This window comes from Chlorocebus sabaeus, chromosome 19 (assembly GCF_047675955.1).
Source record: "Chlorocebus sabaeus isolate Y175 chromosome 19, mChlSab1.0.hap1, whole genome shotgun sequence".
NCBI lineage: Eukaryota > Metazoa > Chordata > Mammalia > Primates > Cercopithecidae > Chlorocebus > Chlorocebus sabaeus.
Window position 1 is genome coordinate 18,792,408 of NC_132922.1, and position 18,759 is coordinate 18,811,166.

At 42.3% G+C, this 18,759-nt stretch overlaps 1 long non-coding RNA gene across 1 annotated transcript in view; it reads right to left on the reverse strand.

The window, feature by feature from the left end:
• Positions 1–853: 853 nt before the first annotated feature.
• Positions 854–18,759, reverse strand: part of LOC103223198 (uncharacterized) — a 70,588-nt gene continuing 52,682 nt past the window's right edge. Inside the window, exons 4-5 of the long non-coding RNA XR_493724.3 lie at positions 4,886–4,978; positions 854–2,219 (exon numbers count right to left, since the gene is read on the reverse strand). This is a non-coding gene — a long non-coding RNA (uncharacterized lncRNA). The remainder of the gene's footprint in view (positions 2,220–4,885; positions 4,979–18,759) is intronic.

An 18,759-nucleotide genomic window follows, 5' to 3' on the forward strand; every position in this document is an offset into this window, starting at 1 on the left:
TTGTAGGACTGGAAGCTGCTCTAGGTGAGTCAGTGAGTGAATGGTTAGTGAATGTGAAGGCCTAAGACATTACTGTGCACTACTGTAGACTTTATAAATACTGGACACTTAAGTTCACTAAATTTATTTTTAAAATACTTTTCCTTCTTGAATAATAAATTTAACTTACTATAACTTTTTAACTGTATAAATCTTTTGTTTTACTTTTTGACTCTTTTGTAATAAGTTAACTTAAAACACAAACACATTGTACCACTGTACAAAAAAATTTCTTTCTTTATATCCTGATTCTATAAGCTTTTCTCTCTTAAAATTTTTTTTACATTTTCAACTTTTTGTTAAAAATGAAGACACAAACACACACATTACCCTTGGTCTGCACAAGGTCAGGATCTTGCCCCACTGAAAGGTCTTCAGGGAGCAGTAACACACAAGGAGCTGTCACCTCCTGTGATAACAGTGCCTTCTTCTGAAATACCTTCTGAAGGACCTACCTGAGGCTGTTTTACAGTTAACTGTTTTTTTTATAAGTGGAGTATACTATAAAACAATGAAAAAAGCATCGTAAATACATAAACCAGTAACATAGTCATTGGTTACCATTATCAAGTGTTATATACTATAGATAATTTTATGTGTTATACTTTTTTAATGTGCAAATGCACTTCTTTATTTTTTATTTCCATAGTTTTTTGAGGAACAGGTGGTATTTGGTTACCTGAGTAAGATCTTTATTGTTGATTTGTGAGATTTTGGTACACCCATCACCCGAGCAGTGAACCCAATTTGTAGTCTTTTGTTGCTCACCCCCCTACCCCTCTTTCCCCCGTGTCCCCAAAGTCCATTGTATCTTTCTTATGCGTTTGCATTCTCATAGCTTAGCTCCCACTTATGAGTGAGAACATGCTATGTTTGGTTTTCCATTCCTGAGTTACTTCACTTACAATAATAGTCTCCAGTTCCATTCAGGTTGCTGTGAATGCCATTAATTTGTTCCTTTTTATGGCTGAGTAGTATTCCATCATATATATATATACATACCTACCACAATTTCTTTATATACTTGTTCGTTGATGGGGATTTGGGCTGGTTCCACATTTTTCTAATACTTTTATACAACTGTCAGTACAATAGGTTTGTTTACACCAGCATCACTACAAATGTGAGAAATGTGTCCTGCTGCCATACTAGGACAGCTACAATGTCAGGAATTTTTCAGCTCCATTATAATCTTATGAGATCACTGTTGAATGTACGGTCCATCACTGATGGACACATTGTTAGGTAGTACACAACTACATTTGTTTCCTGTGGCTACTGTAACACATTACCATCAACTCAGCAGCATAAAACAATCAAAATTTATTCTCTCATAGTTCTGGCAGGCAAAAGTATGAAATCAGTTTCACTGGGCTGAAAGCAAGGTGTTAGCAGAACCACACTACTGAGGTTCCAGGGGACAGTCCTTCCTTGCCAGCTTCTAGTGGCTGCCAACATGCCTTGGCTTGTACCATATCACTCCAATCTTTGCCTCTGTGGGGGTGGGTGGATAAACATAACATAAAGGTTACCATAATAGCCATTTTTAAGTGTACAGTTCAGTAGCATTAAGTACACTCACAATGTTGAGCAACCACCACCATCATCCATCTCCAGAACTTCCACAACTGAAACTCCACACTGTAAATGCTTACTTCCCATTCCCCCTCCTCCCAGCCCCTGGAAACAACTGTTCTACTTTCTGTCTCTCTGAATTGGACCACTCCAGGTACCTCCTATGAGTGGAGTCACAATGTGCCTCTGTCTTCACATCACCGTCTTCTCTGTGTCTGTCTGTCTCCCTCTGCCTCTCCTTCATAAAGCCAGTTTTGATGGCGTTTAGGGCCCACCTAGATAATCCAGGATGATCTCTCCTCATCTCAAGATTCTTCGTTTAGGCCGGGCACGGTGGCTCACGCCTGTAATCCTAGCATTTTGGGAGGCCAGCCAAGGCAGGCGGTTAGCCTGAGGTTGGGAGTTTGAGACCGGCCTGGCCAGCATGGGGAAACCCCATCTCTACTAAAAATACAAAAATTAGCTGGGCATGGTGGCAGGCGCCTGTAATCCCAGCTACTCTACAAGCTGAGGCAGGAGAATCGCTTGAACCCGGGAGGCAGAGGTTGCAGTCAGCCAAGATCACACTATTGCACTCCAGCCTGGGCAACAGAATGAGACTCCATCTGGAAAAAAAAAAAAAAAAATTCTTAGTTTTACCACATTTGCAAAGATTCTTTTTCAAAACACAGTAGCATTTACAGGTGCCAGGGATTAGGACCTGATATCCTTGAGTGGACAGCTCAAGGCTATTACAGTCAGAAATCTGAATGGGGAAGGATTTGCTGGAGAAAGCAGAATTGGAGATGCTTTGAAGTAGGGGAAGGAGCTGCTTGAGAGGGTGAATCCAGGTCCAGGGGTAACAGCCAAAAGGTTACCAGGTAAAGAGAGGGGCCAGAAAAGGAAACTATTGAGCTGGCCTCAGGCTACCCTTGGAAGCTGATGTCTAGGCATGGGGGCAGTGAAGAAGGAAGATGGAAAGCTGAAAGAGACAAAGTGCTCCTGACCCTTCCTCTAAAGCTGAAGTCAATAAGAGGTTAACCTCTGGAGGATCTGAGCCCCAGCTCAGCCCCTGACATGCTGAGTGACCTTAGGCAAGTCCTCTGTATTCTTTGAGTATCACCTCTACAGTGGGGATCAAATTTGATCTAATAAAGGCTTGCTTAGTGCCTGTCATGCATGTCAGTTTTGGATTGGAACCAGAACCCAGGTTACTGGAACTGCCTTATCCTCTAGATCTTTCCTATAGCTCTTTCCTCTAGATCTCAAATCCCAGACTGGCTTCAGAGAGGAGCCATGGGGTGAGAAGCTGCAAGACACCCAGCCTACCTTCCCCAGAGTCCTTCACAGGGAACTGCCTCAACACTGTTCTCAATCTGGGGCAGCAGGAAGAATGTGTTGGCTGGAAGTCGGAGGCCTGGGTTCAAGAGCCAGTTCCTCTGGCCTTAGGCAGATCACTCTGAAACTGTCTCTGCACCTGTCAAATTTGGCAGAACTTGACCAGCTGGTCTCTTAAGAAGGATCCTGGTGCCAATTTTGACTCTAACCAGGCTCCTGAAGCTCTCTGGTCCTCCATTTATTGCTTATTTCACTGGGGACAATAAGCACTGGATAGGTGCATGTCAATCTTACTTCATCCTAAGTCTCATCCCCTACTATATCTGCCAGCCCCAGGGATGACATTTCCTATTGCTCACCACCATTTCTAAAAGCACAAAGTGGGAACATGACCATTGCTAGTAGAGCAGCAAGCTTCTCTCTGAACACTTATCACCCAACAGACTCAGCAGGGGCTTCACAGTTGGGCACACTGCACACTTGGCTGCAATTCTGGCTCACCCTCTCATTATCTAGGTAACCTCACAATAATTATGTAACTTCTGGGGACCTCATTTGCAAAATGGAGATAATAACATTTAAGATAAATGAGACAGCATATGGAAAATGTTTCGGCACACTGCCAAGCACATATTTAATGCTCAACAAAATGATTCACTTTTATCTTTCTTATTATTGTCACCTTATCTAGACTCAAAGATGGAGTCTTGAGCTGGGGCCCTGACCTCATAGAGCAGGAGACAGACACAAAAAAGAATATATGAACTATGTCTTGTGACAAGTGGTACAGCTTCAGTCTTCACAATGACCCTATTGCTATCCCCATTTTACAGACAAGAGCACTGAGACTCAAAAGGGTTAAGTTACTTGGGTCCTAGATCCCTTGGCTGGTAAATGGCCAAGCTGGCGCTCAAGTCCCTGTACCAAAGCCTATACCACTAGTGCAGAGGGGAGGAAGAGGAGGGGATACAGCAAGGAGAAGTGAAGCCTTAGTCCCGATTCTGAGGCTACTCCAAAGCCAGCATCCCTCTAGCCCTTCTCCCACTTCACCTCCAGTTTGACACTTGGACCCAGCTGTACGAAAGTCTGAGGTATTTCAATGAGTCATTAATTATAAAAAATGCAGGCAAAAGTCAGCAGTGTAACGTAGGCATCATTGTCTGCCAAACACCTTGCTTTTCTGAAAACTCAGAACCCAGGATGAGAGCAGGTGGAGTGGGAAGGTGAGATGTCACTCAGGACCTGCAGAAGTCGGCTCTCTGAGAGCCATTCCTCAGTGTGACTGTTACCCCATGGACCTCGGCTCCCTCTGCAATGTAAGATGAGGCAGAGAAGGAGCTCCTGACAGGAGGTGGCCCACAGGCCTGCAGGTACTGCTGAGGACCTCACCATGGCACTTACCTGTGAGCCTCATCCCCCACACTGCCAGCTGACCACCCTTCAGTCAACCTGCCAGTGAGGCTGGGATTCCAGGAACACAAAAACCAGGCCAGGCACAGTGGCTCACACTTGTAATCCCAGCACTTTGGGGGCTGAGACAGAAGGATCGCTTGAGCCCAGGAGTTAGAAACTGTAGTGAGTTATGATGGCACCACTGTACTCCAGCCTGGATGACAGGGCAGGACCTTGTAGAGTGATTAGTGTTTCTTGCTTCAGAGACAGGTGTGACCTCTTCGGTGGGTGGTACCAGCCTCTGTGGGCCAAACTCCTGAATTGAGCAGGTAAAAACATGCTCCTGCCTGAGTTGGAGGAATGAAGGAATATCATCCAAAGGCCCAGTGTTACTTCCCGTATCTTGGAATTACGGAACTGGGGAAGATGAGTGGATCATCTGAGGACACTGAGCCCAGGAAAGAGATGAGTCTTACTCAAGGTCACAGGTCATGACAGTGGCAGAGACTCCCAGGGTTCTGCTTTGCACCACAGGTTCCCTCTCATTTGGCAAATAACTTACCAAGCACCACCTGTTTTCAGGGTGCAATGGTGCTCCAACTTGCCTCTGTGCTCCTTGTCTTGTGTAGTTCTGTCTGGCTCTTCCGGGTTGCCCCTGCACAATTCCAGGCACATAGTAGGAGCATGATTATTTAATAGTAATATTGGATAACATAACAATCCAATTAATAAGCCAATATGTAATAGTTAATACTATTAATACTATTACATGCTAATGAGATAATTATATTATCCAATTAATAAGCCAATATTAGTAGTTAATACTATTAACACTATTACATACTAATGATATAACATATGGTATATGCTTAGCACAATGCATATGTTATCTCATTATTCATTACGATACATTTGTGAAATAGATATTGTGACCCCTGTTTTACAATGGTTAATTTGTTCAAGGTTATACTACTAGCAAGTGATAGAGCTTAGACTCATACTTAGGTCTATTGGACTCTAAAACTGTCTTTAATAATTATTATTTTTATTTTTTATAGACAGGGTCTTGCTCTGCTGTGTAGGCTAAAGTACAGTGGCATGATCATAGCTCACCGTAGTCTTGAATTGCTGGGCTTAAGTGATCCTCCTGCCTCAGCCTCCCAAGTAGCTGAAACTGCAAGTGTGCACCACCATGTATGGCTAATTTTTTAATGTTTTTGGAGATATGGGGTCTTGCTATCTTGCTCAGACTGGTCTTAAACTCCTGTCCTCAGGCAATTCTGCTGCTGTGGCCTCCCAAAACTCGGAGATTACAGGTGTGAGCCAACACATCCAGCCTCTGTTCAAGAAATTGTTGCTGAAAGAAGGAAGGAATCACTGAGCAAAAGGCACCATACTGGGCTTATGGGAAGCATACAGATCAGTTGTTTATGTATTTTACTAATGCATCCTGCTAAATGAGGAAACAGGTACGTAAATACTAAGGCCTAATGTAGATCCACCCATAATAGGGTCATAATAGTGCTTTGAGGTCCAGAGAAGGGAGCAATTTCTTCCATTGGGAGTGGAGTGTGAGGAGGTTTCATGGTGTGACAGTGCATTTGAACCCAGCTAAGTAGGATGGTAGAATTCAGACAGGTAAAGGTGGCAGATGGAGCAGTAGGCAAGGTAGTCCTGCGAACTCATTGGAAGAAACAGCACTGATGAAATGCAGGAGAAGGGAGATCCTGGGAACAGCAACCAGTCCAGCTGGGTTGGACTAAAGATGTGTGAGGAGAGGAGGTGGGGGGATGGGAAGCCAGAAGCAGGTTGGCACCAGGTGGTGGAAGACCTTGAATGTCAGGCTGGGGCCTTTGGGTTTTCTTCAGTGGAAGAGGTGGGGAGTCCCTGACAAATTTGGGTCAGAGTGACATGGCTCATTATGCAGGATGAGTGAAGGAATGGGAGACTTGGAGGAGGGAGACCAGAAGAGACTGTTGCAATAATCCAGGGAGGGATGATGTGGCCTGGCCTGAGGTGCTGTTGGGCTTAGTGACAAGAAAAACACTAGGAGAAGCGTTCCAAAGGAAGACTCCATGGGGTCCAGAAATTGGCTAAGGGGTGAAATGCGGGCAAGAGTCAAAGAAACAGCATGGGGTCAGAAGGCCTGAGTTCTGATTCCAGCTGAGTGACACAGCCTCCCTGGGCCTCCCTGTCCCACTTGTGAAAGGTAGGGGATGAGTTATGCCATGTCTAGTGGCTTTTCCAGGAGTTATGTTCAAAGTACTCTCTAATTTCCTGGTCTTCAAAAGACTCTGAGCGAGTTGTGACTGAGGCAAGCAGATTTTGGAGGTGCAGACCAGCTGGCTTCCTTGGGGTAGTGAGCTGATTCTGGGCTCCTCTCCTCTCTAACTCAGGGAGGTAACTGAGTATCCATGTATACTGTTATATATGGATAGTCAGGAAACTGCAATAACCGTGTTAGCTGCTCTGCTCCCTTAAGCATTTTTTGCAGCAGAGGTATGTTGGCATGACTTAGGTTATTGCCTAAATTGTGTACCTCCAGAGAGGGGAGTGTGTGGCTTCTTGACTTCTCAAAGTACCAACCCACTGGTCGATAAGGCTCAAGCTACGGGACTTGCAAAGGGTCCCAGAGAAAGATCTAAAGTGTCAGAAATCCAGAGAATTCCCTGGAGTCTCCTCTCAGTTCCTCCACCCACAGGCCATCAAGGCTTCAGGTTCCATCCAGAACCTGAGTCTGACACAGCTGGAGATGTGGCAAGAGGCCCCAGTAGCATGATGCAGGAACCCCAGAAAGTTTAAAGGCCAATGGGCTGAGAAATTAGGAAGATAGTGGAGGCAGGTTGCTGAGAAGCAGAGAGGGGAAGGGACTTGTTAGGGTGACACAGTGTGTCAGGTGAAACAAGGACTGGAAGCTAGAGTTTTTGAATTCCTTCTCAGATGTTTCTTTATTCTTTCTTTCCCTGAGGACACCCTCTCTGGGCATATATATACACATATGTGTGTATATGTATGTGTATATGTATGTATAAGTACAGAGTGACACCCTGTCTCAAAAAATATATGTAAATATATAAACATATGTAAATAAATATATATGTATATATGTAAAAAAACACACATATACATATATATGTATACATATATGTCTTACTTTATAGCCCAGGCTGGAGTGTGAACATTGCTCACTGGTGCTTCAACCTCCTAACCTCAAGTGATCCACCCACCTCAGCCTCCCAAAGTGCTGGGATTATAGGCATGAGCCACCACACCTGGTCAACACATATTTTTAATGTGCATTTATGAGCAATGGGTTCAAAATCTAGTTATGTCCTTCATTAGCTGTGCAATCTTGGGCAAGTTACTTAATCTCTCTAAATCTCAGTTTCCTTATCAACAAACTGAGGATGATAGCACCTATGTCATAGGGGTTTTGTGAAGATTAAAGGAGATAATGCTTGCAAAGCACTTCCTGCAATGCTCTATAAATGCTAGCAAGGAATTGATTAATGATAGCTCTTTTATTTTTCTTCTAACAGTGGTCTCTCAGAGAACCATTGCTTTGGTCTCAGGGAGAGAAGGTTTGGTGCAAAGTCCTGAACTTCACCCTCTTCTCCGGACCCGCTCCACTGTCCTGTATACTTTCTTTCCTTCCCTCACCACATTGGACTTGTCCTGACTCTGACTGTCCCTTAACACACACACACACACACACACACACACACACACACACACACACGCTCACAAAGTGTCAAATTGAGAGAGCTTCAAGCCACCTTCAGGTCATGTAGGCATTTTTTTGGAAGGAGGTTTCCAAAGACAATCCCTCTCATTCTGCCTGGTTTCTGCCTGACCTTGGGAGGGGACTCCAGAGTGATTTTCAGGGTACCCAAGATACCTCTTTTTTCCCAATTTTAGGATAGCCAACTCCCTTGTTCAATACCTTACTTCTAGAGTGCTTCCTCCACACAGTGAGGGCCCCTTGTTCTCCCAGCCCCTCTATGGACGTAACAGTCATACTCCTTCTCCCTTGAAGACAACAGCACACATTCTAAACTCTTCCACATCTTCCACCTTCCTTTGAGCCTCACCTGAAGATAGATAAGTAAAGATGATTGCTGGCACCTGATGCATGGGGAAACTGAGTCCCAGGGACTTGAAGTGACTCATCCAAGGACACAAAGCAACTTAGTAGCAGACTCAGGACTTAATTCCAGAAATCTTGATTCCTAGGCCAGTGTTCTTGCCTTTATATTCCTGGAAGAATTCCTATGACTAGATTAATTGGCATCCAAGGACTTTAATCACACAGTCCTAGGTCTGTCTCTCCAACATTCATTCTCATTCCCTTCATGCTTCCCCGTCAGGGGCCTTTATACCTGCTGTTTTATCTAGGAGGCCTTTCTCCCAGAAATCCATGTGGCTTAACTAATTTCTCTTTCCTTTGACACCATCAGGAAAGACCCTCCTTGGTCACCTTTCTTCTTCCTGGCTTTCTTTATCTCCTTATTCTGCTTTATTTTCCTTCCTAACATTATTGCCGGACATATCATGTTCTTATTTGATTGCTTTTTTTTTTTTTTTTTTTTTTTTTTTTTTTTTTTTTTTTTTTTGAGACAGAGTCTTGCTCTGTCGCCCAGGCTGGAGTGCAGTGGCGCATTCTCGGCTCACTGCAAGCTCCGCCTCCCGGGTTCACGCCCTTCTTCTGCCTCAGCCTCCCAAGTAGCTGTGACTAAAGTCGCCTGCCACCACTCCCAGCTAATTTTTTGTATTTTCAGTAGAGACGGGGTTTCACCGTGTTCGCCAGGATGGTCTGGATATCCTGACCTCATGATCCACCCACCTCAGCCTCCCAAAGTGCTGGGATTACAGGCGTAAGCCACTGTGCCCGGCTGTTTGCTTGCTTTTTTAAAACCTATCTTTCACAATTAGAATCAGAATAGGGACTGTTTTCTTCACTGCTGTACCTCTAGTGCCTAGAGGAGCATGTGTGGCACTTAGATGTCCAATAACTATTTGTTGAATTGTATGAATAGATATAGTAAACATCCATCCAAACTGGACCATTCAGGTTCCCCTGCCTTTGCCCATGCAATTCATTTTGTCATGTCAGAAAGGCTTTATATATTAAATGGGCATTTTACTGTTGCTTCCTCTGTAAAGCCTTTCTTGGTTCTTCAAAGATAATGCTGGAAGCGGTGTACACACCTGTAATCCCAGCTACTCAGGAGGCTGAGATGGGAGGATTGCTTGAGCAATCCTCAAGTAGCTAGGATTACAGGCGAGCTCGTGGCTACAGTGAGCTACTATCCTGCCACTGCACTCCAGCCTGGGTGACAGAGGGAGACCCCATCTCTCTCTTAAAAAAAAAAAAAAAGAAGATACTGCTAAACGACGTGTTAAACTCAGAATACCAAATCACCTGCTACTGTCATCTCCCACCTACACCTGTACTATGGAGGTGTACATCTCTTATAATGCATTATAAAAATTGCAACCTTGAACTGGTAAGCCAAAATGTCAAGTTACCCTCTTGTTGAATGGAAAAAGAAAAAAACAAACCAAAGCAAAACTTGCCAGTAGAGTCATCTCTTGTTTCACAGATAGCCTCTTTGACATCCAGCATTATAAAGCAAGGTTAGATGTGAGTTTTGCCCAAATTCACTTGGTTTTTTTCTAATTATGCCTGAAGAATATTATTTTATTTGGAAAAAAACCCAAGAAGGCAATATAGATAAGCCAAAAATAAAAAAGTTGTATTCTTTTAAAAAATTTTATGGGGTCTTGCTATGTTGACCAGGCTGGTCTTGAACAACTAGCCTCAAACAATTCTCCTGCCTTGGCCTCCCAAAGTGCTAGGATTACAGGTGTGAGCCACCATGCCTGGCTGAAAGTCTTATTCTTAAGACCATATTTTAGAAATTGTCACTGTTATCATTTGGAATATATGTTCTTTCAGATTTTAAAATATATGAAATAAAAGGCCAGGTGCGGTGTCTCACGCCTGTAATCCCAGCACTTTGGGAGGCCAAAGCAAGTGGATCACCTGAGGTCCAGAGTTCGAGACCAACCTGACCAACATGGCAAAACCCCATCTCTACTAAAAATACAAAAATTAGCTAAGCGCGGTTGTGGATGCCTGTAATCCCAGCTACTCGGGAGGCTGAGACACGAGAATAGCTTGAACCTGGGAGGCAGAAGTTGCAGTGAGCTGAGATCACACCATTCTACTCCAGCCTGGGCAACAGAGCAAGACTCCATCTCAAAAAACAAACAAACAAACAAATATATAAAATATAATATAGCTATATATTACATACATTAATAATTACATATTTATAAATAAGCATCACATATTTGCAAAATTGGATTGAACTGTGCATTGAATTTTGTAGATCTACAACGTATTTTTAAATGACCACAAATTATTCTAGCATATTGATATATTTATATTTTCTTAATAAATTCTGTATTTTTGGACATTTAGGGCAGCTAGAGGTATTATTGTAGATATTGCTGAGATGAATGTCCCTCTAACACTCATCTATTTTCTTTTTTTTTTTTTTTTGAGACGGAGTCTTGCTCAGTCGCCCAGGCTGGAGTGCAGTGGCACAATCTCGGCTCACTGCAAGCTCCGCCTCCTGGGTTCATGCCATTCTCCTGCCTCAGCCTCCCAAGTAGCTGGGACTACAGGCGCCTGCCACCACGTCCGGCTAATTTTTTGCATTTTTAGTAGAGATGGGGTTTCGCCGTGTTAGCCAGGATGGTCTCCATCTCCTGACCTCGTGATCTGCCCGCCTCGGCCTCCCAAAGTGCTGGGATTACAGGCGTGAGACACCACGCCTGGTCCACACTCGTCTATTTTCTTATGAGAAATTCCTAGTACAGAATGTTAATCAAAGGGCTTGACTATTTTTAAGACTGATATATGTCATCAAACTGCCCTGTGGGGTGACTGTCCCAGATGACACTCATTTTGATGGAATTTTTTTTTATTGTGGTAGAATATATATAAGATAAAATTTACTATTCTAACCATTTTAAAATTCCGTTGTATTAAGTGCATTCACATTGTTGTGCAATCATCAGTATCTATTATCTATCTACAGAACTTTTCCATCATTCCAAATTGAGACTCTGTACCCATTAAGCAGTAACTGTCTGTTCTCCCCTCCCCTCAGTCCCTGGTAACTACTATTTGACTTTCTGTCTCAATGAATTTGTCTGTTCTAGGTATCTTATATAAGTGGAATCATACAACTTTGTCTTTTTTTTTTTTTAGGCTGGGTGCAGTGGCTCATGCCTGTAATCCCAGCGCTTTGGGAGGCTGAGGCGGGCAGATCACAAGGTCAGGAGTTTGAGCCTGGCCAACATATTGAAATCCCATCTCCACCAAAAATACAAAAAAATAGCTGGGTGTGGTGGTGGGTGCCTGTAATCCCAGCTACTCAGGAGGCTGAGGCAGAAAAATCACTTGAATCTAGGAAGCGGAGGTTGCAGTGAGCCAAGATCGTGCCACTGCACTCCAGCCTGGGCAATAGAGTGAGACTCCGTCTCAAAAAAAAAAAAAAAAAAACTTGTCTTTTTGTGTCTGGCTTATATCACTGGGCCTAATATCCTTGAGGTCCACCCATATTGTAGTATATATTTGAATTTCCTTCCTTTTTTAAGGCTAATATTCCATTGTATGTATATACCACATTTGTTTAGCTGTTCACCTGTCAGGGGACATTTGGATTATTTCCACCTCTTAGCTATTGTGAATAATGCTGTCATGAACATGGGTATACAAATATCTGTTTGAGTTCTTGCTTTCAATTCTTTTGAGTATATATACCCAGAAGTAGAATTGCTGGATACTATAGTAGTTCTATTTTTAATTTTTCAAGGAACTGCATACTGTTTTCCAGAGTGGTTGCACCATTTTACAATCTCACCAGCAGCATACAAGAGTTCCAATTTTCCCACATGCCCAATAACACTTGTTGTTTTCTGTGCTTTTTTTTAAATGGCCATCCTAGTGGGTGTAAGAAGGGATCAAATTGTGGTTATGATTCACATTTCCCTAATAATTAGTGACAACCATCTTTTTGTGTGATTTTTAAAGAATTATTTTAAATATTTGCCAACCTGGTACTGTCCATGTTTCAGTTTGGTTCAGTTCAGTTCACTGCAATTTAGTTCACATGTATTTTCACCAATAGAGTTGTCATTCTTCTCAAAGAACACCTGGGGAGGCCAAGTGAGAGGATCGCTTGAGCCGAGGAGTTTGAGACCAGCCTGGGCAACATAGACATGGGCAACATAGACTCATCTCTACCAAAAATTTAAAAATTAACTGGGCCTGGTGGCATGTGCCTGTAGTCTCAGCTGCTGGGGAGGCAGAGGTGGGAGGATCATTTGAGCCCAGGAGGTCCAGGCTGCAGTGAGCCTTGGTCATGCCACTGCACTCCAGCCTGGGCAACAGAGGAAGACTCTGTCTCAAAAAACAAAACGAAATACCTGGAGACAATCTGAATGCCCATATGTAGGTAAATGTCACAATCAATTATTGCGCATACATGCCATGGAATAGTAGTGGCCACTGGAAAAAAAAATGAGGCAGTTATCAATATACAAGAATGTTTTCCTCAATATATAGTTTTGTGGGTTTTGTCGTCGTTGTTGTTGTTGTTGTTGTTGTTGTTGTTTGAGACAGGGTCTCCCTCTGTCACCCAGGTGGGAGTGCAGTGGCATGATCTCGGTTCACTGCAGCCTTGGCCTCCCGGGCTCAATCGATTCTCCCACCTCAGCCTCCCAAATAGCTGGGACAAGAGGTGTACACCACCACATCTGGCTACTTTTTTGTAGAGATGGGGTTTCTCCATGTTGTCCAGGCTGGTCTTGAACTCCTGAGCTCAGGTGATCCGCCTGCGTCAACGTCCCAAAGTGCTGGGATTACAGGTACGAGCCACCACACCCAGTTTGGTGAGTTTTGACAAAAATACCCACATAACCACCATCTCGATCAAGATGTAGAACATTGACAGAACCCTAGAAAGTTCCCTCATACCCCTTTGCAGCCAATCATCCCTCTCCTGCCTCCGACAACTACTTTGTTTTCTATCACCATAGACTAATTAGTTTTGCCTGTTATAGAGCTGCATATAAATGGAATAATACAGTGTGTACTCACTTATGTTTGACTTATTTTCTCAATTCAGTATCTGTGAGATTCGTCCACACTGTATGCATCAGTAGCTTGTTATGTTTTTTAATTGATGAGTAGTATTCCATTGAGTTGATACACTACATTTTGTTTGTCCAGTTACCTGCTAATGAACATTTGGGTTGTATCTAGATTCTGACTACTTTGAATAAAACTGCTGTGAACATTCGTGTACAAGTCTTTTGTGGATATATGTTTTCATTTTTCCTGAGTAAATACTTAGGGGTGGAAAGGCTGAGTCATAGGGTAGATGTAGGTTAAGATTTAGAAGAAATTGTAGGAGTTTTTTTTTTTTTTTTTTTTAAACAATGTTTTCTTTTACTTTTATTTTTGATAAAATAGAGGTGAGGTCTCACTATGTTGCCCAGGCTGGTCTCGAACTCCTGGGCTTAAGTGATCTGCCCAGCTCAGTCTCCCAAAGTGCTAGGATTACAGGTGTGATAAACAATGTTTTTAGAAATGGCAGAGCATTGGATTAGGAACTCTGAGACCAGGGCATACAAGTGGCCAAGTCACTCTTACTCGTTGGGTCTCAGTTTCCTCACTGCAGAATGAGGGGATTGGTTGAATGCTCTTAACCTTTTTAAGTGTGAAGAGTCTATTATTCTCGAAGGTGTGGAAATCCAAAACCTGATGAATGCCTGACTCAGGTATTAGAGGAACTGGCCCTCAAGGCCCCTCACCAGCAGCCACCTGTGTTCAAGAAGTACAAACAGTTCTCCCATATCAGGCATGTGTGGGGGTAATCACAATGTTAATAACAGTTGCAGTTTAAAGAGGTCTTTGCCCCATAGAACCCATAGCCTTTTCACATGGAACAGTAACTTTGGAGTATACTTTGCACTGAAGGAAGCCATTGCAGACCAGGTGCTTTCTCAAGGACTACGAGTGGGAAGCAAGCAGTGAGTGACTCAGGATGAGTCAAAACAAGAGATTAAACTGAGACCCAGGATGACTTCTGTTTGGAAAGCAGAGAAAATGGGCCTTGCAAGTGGTCTTCCATTAAAAATGAGGCTTGGCTGAGCGAAGTGGCTCATGCTTATAATCCAAGCACTTTAGGAGGCCAAGGCAGGAGGACTGCTTGAGGCCATGAGTTCAAGACCAAACTGGGCAACATAGCAAGACTGTCTCTACAAAAAGTAAAAAATAAAAAAATTAGGTGGGCATGGTGACACACACCTGCAGTCCCAGCTACCTGGGGGGCTAAAGTGAGAGGATCACTTAAACCCGGGAGTTTGAGGCTGCAGTGAGCTATGATTGTGCCACTGCACTCCAGCCTGGGTGACAGAGCCACACCCTATCTCTAAGAAAAATGGGGGGGAGGTGGTGTGGGGGAAGGCCCTGTGCTGGGACTCACAGCCTAAGCCCATATGAAAAAACCTCAATTTGACTTCTTTGCTCTTTTCAAGCACAACCCTGAACCATCTTCTCTCTCCCATCAGCAATTGATAACAAGGATCTATTCCTCTTTACACCTACCCTTCAGAGCCAAACTGAAGCTAGAGTTCAATCAGCAGCCCCTTCTCCAATAATAGAATCACTCCAAAGACAGAGATTTTACGATTTCATATTTTGGATCATCATGGCTTTAGAACTGATGGCTTTTCATCTCAGACTTTTATTCTGTGTTTTGGAGTTGATATTTGTGTACATGTCTAAGTGGGCATATATTTATAGGAGTGTTTATATATGTGTTTGTGTGTATATGATTCCATTTTCATGTGTGTTATGTAATACTGAAATCAAAGTTAATTGGATACATTAGGCTACGCCCCAGGCTGTTGATTGTTGCTCTTTGTCATTCAAGGTAATGAGAATGACACTCCTCTTTTCTTATTTCCTGGTAAGATTTCCCAAACTTGGAAAAACCCTGTTGAGGAGTTTGCCTAAGACCCTTAGAAAATCCCAGGGATCAGGGACAATTGACAGTGGATTCGGTTCTTTTCCCTATTCCCAAACAGAAGATCATTCTCTGAGTATCTGCCTTAATGCTTTGTCTCACCATTTTTCGTGTCTCAGCAGGGACAGATGAACCATCACTCAGAAAGGTGTGTGTGCATGCGTTATTTATTTATAATGACGTCTACATAATAGTTTCTGTAGGTGGAGGATGAAACAGTGTTAATTAGTACTGAGAGGTCTTTCCATTGGCTGTGACTATGATGATTAGAAAGTAGATGTAGGAGAGGAAAGCCAGTTTTGTGGTTCAGTTATCATTATGCTCATAAACATTGACTGCATTATCAGGTCCATTTCCTTTGCTGTACTTTAAGCCCAGAATAGGTAATAAAACCAGACAGAGACTGCAGACCTGAGTTTCAGCCCTAGCTCTCCCACCAAGTCTCTGGTGATCTTGGCCAAGGCCTGTTCTTTCTCTGGGTTTCAGTTTCTTACTGATAAACTGTAAGATCTTTCTCCATTAGATTGTTTATCTCTATACATTTGCATCTTGCTATCTACAGCACCTGGAAGTGTCAGGCATATATGAGTCACTGAAGATATATTTGTGGAGTCAGTGAATGTATTATGGAGTCAAGCCAGAAGATTGCTAAGGTCCCTTACTGCTCGGATAGCCAGTGATCCTAGAGTCGTGTTCGTTCTTCTTCTTTCCCTTTTTATTGTTTTTCCCCTCCGTTTCTCCTACCATCTATTGATGCAGTAAATAATACATTCACGTGGTTCATAAGGTACATAAGCATATATAGAAAGAAAGCCTCTCAGTCATCCAAATTTTTTCCCTGAAGACAATCAATTTTGTCAATTTCTTGTGTATTCAAGAGATTTTTAAATGCACATATAAGCAAATATGTACCTATATTCTTCCTCTACCTCCTCATGTTCTACACTAATGTTAGCATACTATATGTTGCTTTACACACTTAACTTTATTTTTTTTTTGAGACAGAGTCTTGCTCTATCGCCCAGGCTGGAGTGCAGTGGCACGATCTCAGTTCACTGCAACCTCTGCCTCCTGGGTTCAAGCAATTCTCCTGCCTCAGCCTCCCAAGTAGCTGGGACTACAGGCACAGACCACCACACTGGACTAATTTTTGTATTTTTAGTAGAGGGGGGGTTCCACCATGTTGGCCAGGCTGGTCTCAAACTCCTGACCTCAGGAGATCCGCCCGCCTTGGCTTCCCAAAGTGCTTGGATTACCGGCATGAGCCGTCATGTCTGGCCTGTAGCATACATTCTTAGAAGTAAAATAGGTAGGTCAAAGGATATGTGAATGTATAATTTTTAAAAAATGAATTTTATTCTTTTAGAGCAGTTTTAGGTTCAGAGCAAGATTGAGTGGAAAGTAAAAAGAGTTCCCATATACCCCTTCCCACCCCATGCCCTGCCTCTCCCACTATCATCCAACACTAGCATGGTACCTTTGACAACTGATAAATCTACATTTACACTTTGTTCTCACCCAAAGTCCATAGTTTAGGGTTCACTCTTGACGTTGTACATTTTATGAGTTTTGACAAATGTATAATGACATGCATTCATCATTATAGAATCATACAGAATGTAGCTTTTCTTCCCTAAAAATCCTCTGTGTTCTGTCTATTCACCCTGTCCTCCCCACTTAGCCCCTAGCAATCACTGATCTTTTTACTGTCTCTGTAGTTTCGTATTTTCCATAATGTCATATAGTTGGAATGATGTAGTATGTCGCCTTTTCTAGTTGACTTTTTTCACCTAGTAATATGCATTTAAGGTTCTTCCATGCTTTTACATGACTTAATAGACCATTTCTTTTAAGCACTGAATGATATTCTATTGTATGGACATACTATAGTATATTTATCCACTCACCTTCTGCAAGACATTTCGCATTTCGGTTGCTTCAATTTTGGCATTTATGAATAATGCTGTTATAAATATTTATGTGCAGGGTTTTGTGTGGACATAAGTTTTTAACTCATTTACTAAGGAGCATGATTGCTGGATTGTATGCACAGAAAGACTGTGTTTAGCTTTGTAAGGAACTGCCACATTTTTATTCAAAGTAGCTGTACCATCTTGCATTCTCACAGTGAATGAGAGTTCCTGTTGCTCTACATCCTTGCCAACATTTAGTGTTGTCAAGTTTTGGATTTGGGCCATTCTAATAGGTGTATAGTGGCATCTCATTTTTGTTTTAATTTGTAATTCTGTAATCACGTAACATCAAGCATTTCCTCATATGTTTATTTGCCATCTATATATTTTCTTTAGTGACGTGTCTAGACGTTCAGATTTTTGCTCATTTTTAAATTAGGTTGTTAATTTTCTTATTATTAAGTTTTAAGAGGTTTTTTGCATATTTTGGGTAACAGTCATTTGACAGGTACATATTTTGCAAATATTTTCTCCCACTTTGTGGCTTATCTTCTCATTCCCTTGATATAATTTTGATAGATGGTCTCAAATTACTGTTACAAGTGGTACCAATTGATGCTCCCCACAGTGATGTGTGGGAGTACATGTTTCCTTTCACAACATAATGTGTCATCAAGTTGTTTATGATCTTTTCCAGTCTAGTAAGTGAAAAATAGTATCTCACTGTAGTTTTGATTGCATTTATCTTATTAGAGAGAGATTTGGTGTATTTCAATATGTTTTTATGCCATTTGTATTTCCTTCGATATGAACTTTGTTTTCTTTCCTTTTTCTGTTGAGATTGGTTCTTATAGTTGCCGTGGATGGTGAGACTATGTTTGAGCAAATCCTGTGGGCCAGTTCAGCACAGAGCTCAATATCCTCAAGATCTCCTCTCTCTGAACTCTTCATTTATACAAGCTTCTCTGGAACTTGTACTCATTCACTGCCAGTATCCTCTGTGGCGCAAGCTCCCGAATTTTCATTGATACTGTTTATGTTCTTTTGACTAATGTTCCAGTTGTTCTATATTTGGTACTGAATGTGGTTCTACCCAACATGAGTCACTCTCTTCTTTCCCAGGGTTATCACACAGGGAACCCCCATTCTCCTTAGTCAGCAATACCTTAAGTTCTAGTACACAATCCTTTTACTGACACATGCCAACTGTGATCATGAATTATCACAGAGTTACTCATCTTTATAAATATTTTGAAACTCCTTTTAACTCACTACTACTGCCATAGTTACAATGGGATCACTGTTACCTCACAGTATCTCTAATGCCTGGTGTGTTATACATGTGAAAAGTATCACAACCAGGACAGGAAACAGCTCTCCTAATTCTTGGTTCAGAGTGTTTTCATTTATCTATC